Source organism: Erythranthe guttata, chromosome 9 (assembly GCF_056151865.1).
Source record: "Erythranthe guttata isolate IM_541 chromosome 9, IM_541, whole genome shotgun sequence".
In the NCBI taxonomy this organism is placed as follows: Eukaryota; Viridiplantae; Streptophyta; class Magnoliopsida; order Lamiales; family Phrymaceae; genus Erythranthe; species Erythranthe guttata.
This window is the reverse complement of record NC_142541.1, coordinates 8,826,303-8,837,940: the sequence shown is the minus strand read 5'-3', so window position 1 is coordinate 8,837,940 and position 11,638 is coordinate 8,826,303. Positions and strand designations below refer to the sequence as shown.

Genomic DNA, 11,638 nt, shown 5'->3' with positions numbered 1-11,638 from the left:
CCTCAAATTCTTTAACCCATTATTTGAATCAGTTACTTAAACATTCATGTATCTATTCATTTGTATATGTACCTCTACGTATAGATGTGTTAATTGTTTTATTTAACTAAATTGTTTTTACTAACTTAATTACCTAGGGGCATTTTTGTATATACAAAAAATGGAAGAAACCCCAATCATATTCATTCTTTTATAGATAGTATAGATATAGATAGACTAGAAAGATGCACGTGCGATGCACGTGTCTAGTTAATTAGTTTATTAATTTACATTTTATATATTTCCTTTGCTACATTTATCCTAAAATTATATTATACATTTAGGCCATGTTTGGTTGCCAAAATAAGCCATGATTAACTAAATAGTTGGACTTAATTTGATATTTGGTATCCTCAATATATTGTCGGGTCGACCCGACAATTTATGATTAATTTGAACTACTTCACCACATATGATTAATTTGGAGGCAAAACTTAACAGATTCCAGCGCATGCGCGATGCACATGACTAAACACATCGATTTTTTCGTCTTTTTTATTTGAAGATACTTTCAAAGCCCTAAGCATAACTAACCCCATTATTTTTTCCTTTTAACTAACCCCCTCAAAATAATCACATAACAACATTCTAAACCTCACATATCCCATCCATCACCTTCATTTGCAAGTCCACCGCCTTCAACTGCAAGTTTGCTGCCCGTCGACTTCGATGCAAGTCCGCTAGCCTGCTCCCCCCATAGTTTCTCTGAGCTTTGCGCCTTTAACAACCCCCCCTCGAATCCAGAGAAATCTACGAATATCCTTCTCGTAACCCCCTTTCTAGGCCTATGTTCATTGGAGCTTCATCGGCGAGCTTTTTGAAGATAGGTTGTCGTTTCGGATGGTGATGGCTAAGAAGAAAACCTCAGTTTTCAAATGGCAAGAACCAGAGCTTTATTTATTTTAATTTCGAATCTAAGCAAGTTCAGTAGTTCAATTGAGTCCTTGGAACTTTCAAATTGACCCCTATCTTGAGCTAAATGAAAAGACGAAAAAGCTCATGTACTTAGTCATGTTCATTACTTGTGCGCCGGAATCTATCAAGATTTACCTTACAATCAGCCTTAGGTGGTTAAGTGTGTCAAAATAATGGGTTTAGGCGTGCATTTGCAATTTTTTTGTTTTTTGTTAAGGTGGCATAATGCAAAATGGGTTAAAGTATGGTAGCAAAATGTTATTTACCCCATAATTTAATATATTAAAAACTGAAATGCTAAATCCTGCACTAAAATTACTAACCCACACCCAAATAAAAAACTCTCTTTAAAATCCTCCAAAACCCTCTTCCTTTCCTCTTCTTTTCCCACATTTATCTCCTCTTGTTTGCATAATCACACTCCAAATCATGAAATTAGTTAAATATTGCAATTTATGTTGAAGTATTTACTCTGCAGTAGTACTTTTCTGGTTATGGGGACTTAGGGTTTGAAGGGATGGAATGCGTACATCCATCAAATTTTGATATAATAATTATTTATTAATATTTACTAACGATATTAAATATTCATAATGTATATTTTTTATGCTTTTTTTCTTTTGATCGATAATTTAATACTATTTTATAAGCATTAATAATTGTTTAATAATTTCACAATGTTTAAAATAGTTATTTAAATAATGTTATGAATAATTGTTAATTTAATATTTAAATATTTTTTTTTGAATATTAATAATTGTGTGTGAAAAGAAGGAAACGAAAGAAGTGAAAGGTGTTGAGGAGAGAAGTCAGAGAGAATAAATGTAGGGAGAGAAACTATTTGATTTATGTGTAGGATTTGGTAAATTTTAGTGTGGGATTTAGCACTCCCCTATTAAAAAATAAAGGTATGAACAAAATATTAGTTTTAAAATTAAAATTAATATTCACAATATTCGTTTAAAATACAATTTCTTTTACATGAACGATTCTTCCAAAATATGCATGGGAAACGGCATGTCCAAAAAATGAGGACACGGGAACTTGAGGGAAACATATAAATATTAAAAATAATAGTGGGATACTTATAAATATGCTATATAAACAAATATAAGTTTATTTATTTTCTTTTATGTTTCCACACAAATATATTCAACATAAATATTATTATCAACTATCGATTTGAAATTAATCACTAAATCATGTAATTAATTAGGGAAGCAACATTTTTTTTTTGAAAATTGCTATTCAAAGATGTTTCTAATTTTTCAGAAATTGCAAAATGATCCATAAGATGTCCGACATGTGTGAGTGTCGGACACAAAACGTGTCCGAAATGCGGAAACATTACGAAATTGAACTTTCCGTGCTACATAGGGTGTCATAGAGGTTATTACCTACGAATATTGTCTATGATGTTGGACAATCACTCCAGCCCGGATCTCAATAAATACTACATCAATAGTAATATATCAAAATTTGATTATGAACGCTTCAAGAGGGAGAATATACAATAGAGAGTGTACAATAGAGACTACTTGAATATCCCTCGATCGGATTACTTCGAGTACAATGTCTAGAACATAGGTTTTTAGCCCTTACTTTTTGATGTTTCCAAGGATTATCATTGGGAAAACCTACATAATCTCGTCCACAAGCGATAGTGGTAACCATTTGAACATAAACATTGCTCGCTCAAAAGTTGATTTCCGAAATATCTACCATTGGCAAAACATGAACCTATAATAAGAAATTAAAAAATCTTGTTTATGATCAAATTCTGAAAATTAAAAAAATGTAACAAAAGAAAAAAGAAAAGAAAACAACTGTAAGTACTCGCCGAGCAACGTGCGAACAAACAACCGTGGGCTAGCATCGTGGTTGTAGAGATCAAGAGAAACTTTCATTTCAAAGTTCCCACATCCTACCACGTCAACCTTTGTCCCGTTGTAATTCTTGCCGGACTTGTAATCGCAGGCGTGGATCACTTCTTCGACGAATTGTTAATATGAAAATTACAATTCGGCAAAATCAAAAAGTAAATGTGTTAAAGACAAAAGTTGAAAACAAGTCTCATTTTAAACTTAGTTTAGTTTTCATGTGGAATCTCTTGGTGGAAATATTAAACCTATCTTTTTGAAACTCTCCCATCCGTAGCTTGTGAATTACAGAGTTTGTGGCAGTGACTGTCATTTCCTATCTCTCGTCTTTTATTATTCCGTGTGAAGATGCTAAATTCGTTGAATCTTTAAATGACTTCAATCCATGGTGGCCTTTGAGATTCTTGTATATATTGATTCAATGTGTGGTGTTTTTCATAGAATATTAAATTTCAATTAAAGAATTATAAGAGAAAGCCCGTTTTGTTTGGTTATAAAAACAATGAACCCAATTCGTTATCATAATTAATGTATATTAATGAAATTACTTAATTGACCTTAAGTTTTGTACCTATAAGCGTTTGAAGGGCAATTTTGTACATACAAAAAATGGAAGAAATCTTATCACCATTCATCCTTTTATAAGTAGTAAGTAAATATAGATAGATAGATATAGATATAGATATAAATATAGATAGATTTGTTTCTTTATTTTATTGATGATGTAGTGATTTTAGGTTTTGGTGATTTTCTTGTAATCTTAGCTCCTACAATTGGTAATGAAGTCGAATATCAACTGCATTACTTAAATTGCAGCCAATGGCGATGGTTTTTCTCGATTAGATTATAACTTTCTCATCGGATCTGCAAAGCCAGATTATTTAATTTAAACTTAAGATACATTGTACGAACAATTTGATATAACACGAAGCACATATCGAAGACATAAAATGTTGTATATCTTTTACAAGGAAGCACCTACACTTTGTTATTTGTATATGCCAAGAGCACTAGGGGAGAGCGTTACAACAAGTAATACTGCGGTCCTCTGCAGTTCGAGAAATGGTCCTGTAAAAACAAAAAAAAAAAAAAACAAAAAAAAAAACGGAATTATTTATTCAGTAACCGAAATTCAATGTACAATATTGGCAAATTTCGGCCACTGGTCATGGCATATGTCAACTATGTAACAACATTGTAATTGGTAAAATGAGCTTTCTTTTAAGGCCTCGTTTGGTTGCCAAGATAAGATTAAATAATCTAATGAAAATCCAATTATGTTTTGGATCCTTTGATGCCCAACAAAAAAGCTCCCTCAAAGGTAAGATAAGGCAAGATAACCCATGATAACATATTATTTGCGGGTCGACCCGACAAGTTATTGATAATACCAAACATCAAACAAAGTCCAATTATTTAGTTAATAATGACTAATCTCCCCAACCAAACGAGGCAGTAGATAATCTGATATCAATTTTAAGGTTTTAGAAGACCAATCCTAATTTCTGCAAAATTAACGGATTCGTTAAAATCACATATCTAACAAAAAACAAAAACCTACCAGCAGAAGAGCAGCATTTCGAAGTTTTTAACGTATCAGTGGCAATTTGTCGCATCAGATTGGTAAAATTCCGTAGTCCAAAATTCAGACGGTTTACTTCATATGACAGCCTGTCAACATCAGCTGAAGATCTGTAATCATTTCATGTATCAGTGTCAACGAGCTAAAGAAAGATTAACAAACACAACTGGTCAAGCGTGAATATTAATTAAAACAGGGAATATTTTTATTATTATATTATTGGGCAAATTACGGCCACTCCTGAGTTATGGTCAAATTACGAAACCCCCCTCCTGTTTGGGTAATTATAGCCACTCATCAACAATGTATTATCTTCCGAAAATACTCCTCCAGAGGTAAATTTAGGGATGTTAAATCGGTAAAGCGGAACCGAAATTTCAGTACGCCAACATTTCATACCGTTTAACGAATTCAATATACGATTTGGTTCGGTAAATAACCAAATTACATAAATTTTATGTAAAAATATGTGAAACGAGCGGTGACTGTAATTACCCAAACAAGAAGGATTTTTTCGCAAGTTGGTTATTCCTCAGGAGTGGCCGTAATTTGTCCTATATTATATAATTATTATAAACTAACCAGGCAAGTTGAAGTTGATCAGCCAACTCCCAAATGTTCGTTTTTCCTTTTCGTTCAATTGAAGCCATTTTAGTTGGCGTTGATGTTGACAAAACCTACTGCTTCGATTATTTCTGAACCCAAATACGTAATAGAGAGTATATCAAGACTACAACGAACCATATCTATAACTTAAACTGGTAGTCTTGCTCCTATATCCATCCTCACACGAGTGTAACTGCTCGACGACGGGGTCGAACGTACGCGACAAAGGGTGATACTTATCCCCGCAGTAAAAGTATACGCTTTGTTATTCACACTATAACCAAACTATAACCACACACCACTTCCACACGTCGTTCCTTCATCAACCACCTCATACCCGAGGCATCGCTCCCCGAACCCATAGAAGCGTACACATTCGACGCAAGTAAATAACCGGCAGAGCTCGACGGCTCCATTTCAAGAACCCGAGAAATTGCACCTACGCTCACTTCTCGATCTTCGTAGTTCCTACACGCACTCAAAACTGCACCCCATGCACTCGGGCCCGCCTTCATGCCGAACGGAATACACTTAATCAATTCCAACGCATCGTTAACGTTTCCGGATCTAGCCAATAAATCCACAAGGCACGGGTGCTTCAACCCGTTCATTTCCATTTCCGAGAGCAATGCTAGAGCGACACGCGGGTGACCGTTCAGACCGTATGCAGCGATAATTGTGCTCCACGAGACGATGTTTTTCGTCGAAATTTGGTCGAATGCCCTTTCGGATGTTTCTACGGCTCCGCATTTCGAGTACATATCGAGTATTGCAGTGCCGACAACAACATCTGACGCCAATCCCATTCGGATAGCGATTGCGTGGGCCCATTTCGATCGACCAACTTCGGCAGATACCCCACAAGCCTCGAGGAGGTTTATAAGTGTAACGGTGTTTGGGTTTTCTAGTGAGAGAAACATTTCTTGATAAAGAGAAATTGCTTCATCGGGCATGCGACAGTAAGTAAAACCCGATATCATCGTACTCCAGGTAACAATATCGGGTCTTTTTATTTGGCAGAACAGTTTCCAAGAAACGTCGATCTCGTTGCATTTCGTGTATGCGTCAATCAAAGAATTAACAGCCAATCGTTCAATTCGAAACCTTTCCGCATTACTCTAGAATGTATCGACTTGCATTGACGGAGATCTCCCAAGAATTTGCACAACGAGAGTAGATTAACTAGAGTCACCTCGTCAGAATCGAGTCCCGACCTTTTCATCCAACCAAACAACGTTAATGCTTCTGCATGCTTCTCGTTATGAACAAATCCAGACCGCATAGAATTCCATGATACTATGTTCTTACAAGGCATCTCCGTGAATGACAGAACGGCAGAATCGACGTCCCTGCATTTGCAGTAGAAATCAACCAGAGTGTTCCCTATAAACAAATCGTAATTTAAACCTCTCGAGATTATAAATACATGGATTAATTTCCCCATTTTAATGTCAGCTAAATTAGTGCAGCCTTTGAGTACACTAACCATGGTTTGCCCATCCGCTTCAACCCCAAACTCCGATACCATCTGCTTAAACGATTCTAAAGCACATATAGCATCATCACTACGCACTTAACCTCTTATCATCACACTCCATGAAATTACATCTCTCTCGGGAATAAACAAATCGAACCGTTACACAAAAGCACCTTCATTGAAATTCGCATCAAGAATTATATTCCAAGAAACTGAATCTTTTATTTTCATGCAGTTAAAAACATCCCGTGTAGAGCCCAATGCTCCCAATTTTGCATAGAAGTCCATTACTGAATTTCCAACCGAAGTGAACGATTCGAATCCCTGCTTGATCACGACGAGTGAACGGACTTTCCGAATCTAAACGACAGAGCTAAACAAGCTTTAAGAACATGAGGAAAATTGTATGATCTACAAGTTTAATATATGATTGTTTTATCTCTCTGTAGTGGGAAAGGACCTCCTTCCATCTGCCTCTTGACGACGACACCTTTAATTTACGACAAAAATTGCTGAGGTTGGCACCTGATGAAACGACCAGAAAATGCATACCATGAAACAGATAAAGAATCTTGTTGGGCAAACATCACTTCTAACTATAGATTTTCCTTCTGTAGATAAGTCAATTATGTGCTTGCCTTCTTATAGTATGACATTTTTAATTGCAGAATCAAATGAACCTGCATGAAAACCAAACATATGCAATAAAGCCATTGAAATTGTGCTAAACTCAAAAGCACTATCGGAAAAAAACCAAAAATATGCAATTTGAGCGGTTCGAAGTGACATAACTACAAACACTTGGTGTGCAAAGTAAAAAACACTGAACAAGAAAATCATAATGAAACAGACTTTGAGATATAAAACAAAAAAAAAATGATATGAGAAAACCGGGATGGAAGTATAACAATCAGCGATACAGACTACCTTAGAAATTTATGAAAACAGAAAGGAAAGAAAAATCTTGTTTTTTTTTCTTTTATTTCTATGCCGCGCGTGTTTGCTATTGCATTTATTTTTCTTTATAAATACCTTCTTGGTTTGTATGTGTAATGTGTTTGCTCTTTTTACACTCGAATTACTTGTTCTATGTAGGTGTGAGTTGAGAAATCGGAAGTTTGGAAGAAAAAAGGGTAAAAAAGGGATAAAAAACGAGTAAGAATGGAAAAATCGCCGAAGTTGACAACAAAGAGCTTCGGACGGACATCCCATATATAAACTGTAAAACCAGACGACCGAGCAGATTAAGAAGTGGAGAAGAAACCACTCATTTTGAGACGACCGTCTCAATAATGCCATGAAAGTTGAGACGACCGTCCGAGCCAATCAAGAAGAGAATCGAGCCACGCATTCTTAGATGGTCGTCCGAGAATTTACACTGCAATTCGGAAGACCGTCTGGGGCATGGATCTAAAATGAAGTTTGAACTGTACAAGGAATCTCCAGCCTTTTTACCAAGTATTGGCCGTTATATTAGTACATCATTGTGCAGAAAAATGGGGATCTCATAAGTGTTCGTTTTGCAAATTTTTTACTTATCTAATCCTTGAGTTTTTGTCTTCTTTAGTCCGAATTTTTGGCTTTATTTGTATATATTTGTTTTTTTTTTCATTTCAGTTCTGGATAAAAAAAAAAAAAAAACTATTTTTACCGATTCGAGACGATTGGAAAGCAAAACTGATCTTCAAGCCAAAAAGTGGTAAAGAAGGACCCAGATCGTGATCCACTTTTGCATGATCGTGATATGGGGTTTCATTGACCTAGATCGCCATCCACTTTTTTCTGATCGTGATCTGGGGTCTCATTACAGAGAGAGCACCAAATCTTCACGGACCGAGATAACGATCCACTTTTGCATGATCGGGATCCGGGGTCTCATTACAGAGAGTGACCCAAATTTTCACGGACCCAGATCGCGATCCGAGAAGTCTGTGTCACGATCAGGCAAGGCGGTGCACAGTTCCCGAGGGGAATCATATCACGATTAAAGAAGTCTGTATCGCAATTTGGGCACGAAATTCGAGGCCAACTATTTATTTGCAAAGCTTCCTCAAGAATCTTTGCATTCTCCTATAAATAAAAGAGCCGATTCATTTGCAATTTCTTTATTTTTTTCTTCGGTTTTTGACAGTTCTTCGCAGAATGTTTTGACAGGGGTTATTCTTAAGCAATTTCTTTACGAATAGTTTATGATTTCATGTCTTTTTTCTTTTGATATGTAAAGGTTTGATATATTTTATAATTTATTTTGAGTATTTTATATAGTGAGTTTCAATGGAACAGTAGAATAGGGTTAATTGGGGAAGAAGAAATAGAATAGAAAGAGTAAAGAAGAAGAAAGAGATGAGGAAATTCATATATAAGTGGCTAGCTGCCTTCATTAATAATATTCCAGCTATTTATAGAAACCTACCAAATCTGACCTAAAAGGATATTCCTTTTTGCCAAATAAAAAGCTAACATCTGTCCTTATTCTTTTTGCTGGTATTTAAATCCAATTTGTTGCCAGCACATTTGTTGGAGTCTTCAGCAGTCCATTCCGTGTTGGGCCTTGGCTTGAGCACAATACTGCTGCCGAGATCTGTTTGGGCTTAACTTGATACGGCCCATCCTAGATTTCCATCATTTGCACCTTAGCAGCCAAAACGCCGTCGTCTTCAATTCTTCTCTTGAAAGCCCTAATTTTACGATTATCCCTCTTCTTCTTCGATCACCAATTCAGTTTGTCTGGGTACATGACATTACCCCCGGGATTACCAAATCCTTGTCCCCAAGGATCAAAAGAAGGGAACTTTGCCAATAATTCGTCAAAATCCTCCCACGTAGCGTGCGTAGGGTCAGAGCCAGACCATTGGAAGAGGACTTGGGTGCGAGGCAGTTGATTAATCCTCGTGGTACGGTGGTCTAAGAGCTTGGTCGGAAAAACTACAAAGACTCCATTGTTAGTGGAGAAGGGAAGTGCGGGGCTGGGTATGTGCTTGGAGCTGAGCTTCTTCTTCAGCAGGGAAACATGGAAGACATCATGGACCTTGGAGTTCGGTGGAAGGAGTAACCGGTAGGCTGTGGGTCCCATGCGTTCAACAATGGGGTAAGGCCCGAAGTAACGGTTCGAATGTTTCAGATTCCGGCGAAGGGCGACTGAATTCTGGCGAAACGGCTGTAATTTGAGGTAGACTTCATCCCCAACCTTAAATTTTCGTTCAGTCCTTCGGTTATCTGCATAGTGTTTCATACGAGTCTGAGCTAGTAACAAATTATCACGAATGAGGTCTAATGCAAGAGCTTAATCGCGAATAAAATCCCCCACAGTTGTATTGGTAGTGTCTAGATAAGAACCCATAGAAAAATAATGTGGCTTGTAACCATACAATGCCTGAAATGGGGACATTTTCAGACTAGTGTGATGATTAGTATTATACCAGAATTCAGCAAGAGTGAGCCGCTTCATCCATTGGTGAGGGTGCTGACTGATAAAACACCTTAAGTACCCCTCCAAACACTGATTAACACGCTAAGTTTGGCCATCACTCTGAGGGTGGTAAGCAATAGACATAGATAATTTAATACCAAGAAGTTTAAATAATTCAGTCCAAAACTGACTGGTAAAAATTCTATCTCTGTCTGTAACAATATTAACTGGCTGCCCATGTAACTTGACAATGTGGTCTAGGAATAGTTTGGCAACACTTGGGGCAGAATATATAGGGGTGAGATAGGGGTAGGAAATGTGGATACTTGGTGAGTCTGTCTACTACCACTAGTATGACATTCTTCGCTTCTGACTAAGGTAACCCTTCAATAAAATCCATGGAAACATGGGATCAAGCCTCTGTAGGTATCTCTAGAGGTTCCAATAGACCTGGATAATGGTTGGTCTCATGTTTGGCTTTCTTACACACATCACAACTCTGAACAAAGTTCAATACATCTGCCTTCATCTTAGGCCAGTAGAAGAGTGATTTGGCTCTGTGGTAAGTGCCATGAATGCCTGAATGACCACCAATAGCTGTGTCATGAAGGCTCTGTAGTCACTTTTCTCTCAATACAGATCCTTCCTTTATACCTCAAAATGCCCTGCACCACTGAGTAATCAGGGAAATAAGAGGGCTCTAACACCTTGGCAGCTAATGTTTTCTTTATAGCATGGTCTTGCTCATAGCTGTCAAGAACCTCTAGCATCCATTTAGGTTGAACAGTAGTAAGAGCATAACATTTCCCATTGGAACATTCCTTCCTTGACAGAGCATCAGCCACCCTATTATCTGCTCCTTTTTTATATTCAATTGTATAGTCCAGCCCAATCAGTTTAGAGATCCATCTCTGTTGAAGGGAAGAGGTAAACTTCTGGTCCATAATATATTTGATGCTCTGGTGATCAATTCTAATAGTGAAATGATGGCCCTGTAGGTAGTGCTTTCACTTTTGAATAGCCAAAAGAACTGCCATGAACTCCCTCTCATAAATAGATAATGCCTAATTTTTTAAACTGAGTGCTTTATTGATGAAAGCTATAGGTCTGGAGCCTTGCATTAGTACTGCTCCAAGGCCTGTAGAACTAGCATCTGTTTACACAAAAAAGGGTTTAGAAAAATCAGGTAAGGCAAGCACTGGTGATGTAACCATGGCTTCCTTGAGTTGCGTAAAAGCACCCTCTGCCTCCTTAGTCCAATGGAAACCTCCCTTCTTCAACATCTTTGTGAAGGGTTTGCTAATAGCTCCATAGCCTTGAACAAACTTCCTGTAATAACCAGTAAGCCCTAGAAATCCTCTAAGCCCCTTCACTGTTGTAGATTTTGGCCAATCCAACATTCCCTTGATCTTTTCAGGATCAGTAGCTACTCCTTGCTCATTGATAATATGGCCCAAGTATTCAATAGAGGGTTGGGCAAAGCAACATTTAGACTATTTAGCATATAACCTCATAATTTGCTAGAGTAGTCTCCAAATGATATAGGTGGTCTTCTAAACTCTTGCTGTAGATCAAAATATCATCAAAAAACACCAATATAAATTTCCTCAGATGAGAGGAAATACCTGATTCATGAGGGATTGAAATGTTGCAGGTGCATTAGAAAGCCCAAAAGGCATAACCATAAATTCAAAATGAACATGATGTGTTTTAAAAGCTGTTTTATACAC

General features: G+C 37.0%; 1 pseudogene; it reads right to left on the bottom strand.

Annotated features, from left to right (window-relative positions):
* Window positions 1-5,003: 5,003 nt before the first annotated feature.
* LOC148768000 (pentatricopeptide repeat-containing protein At2g17210-like) lies at window positions 5,004-10,852 on the bottom strand (annotated as a pseudogene).
* Window positions 10,853-11,638: the final 786 nt, after the last annotated feature.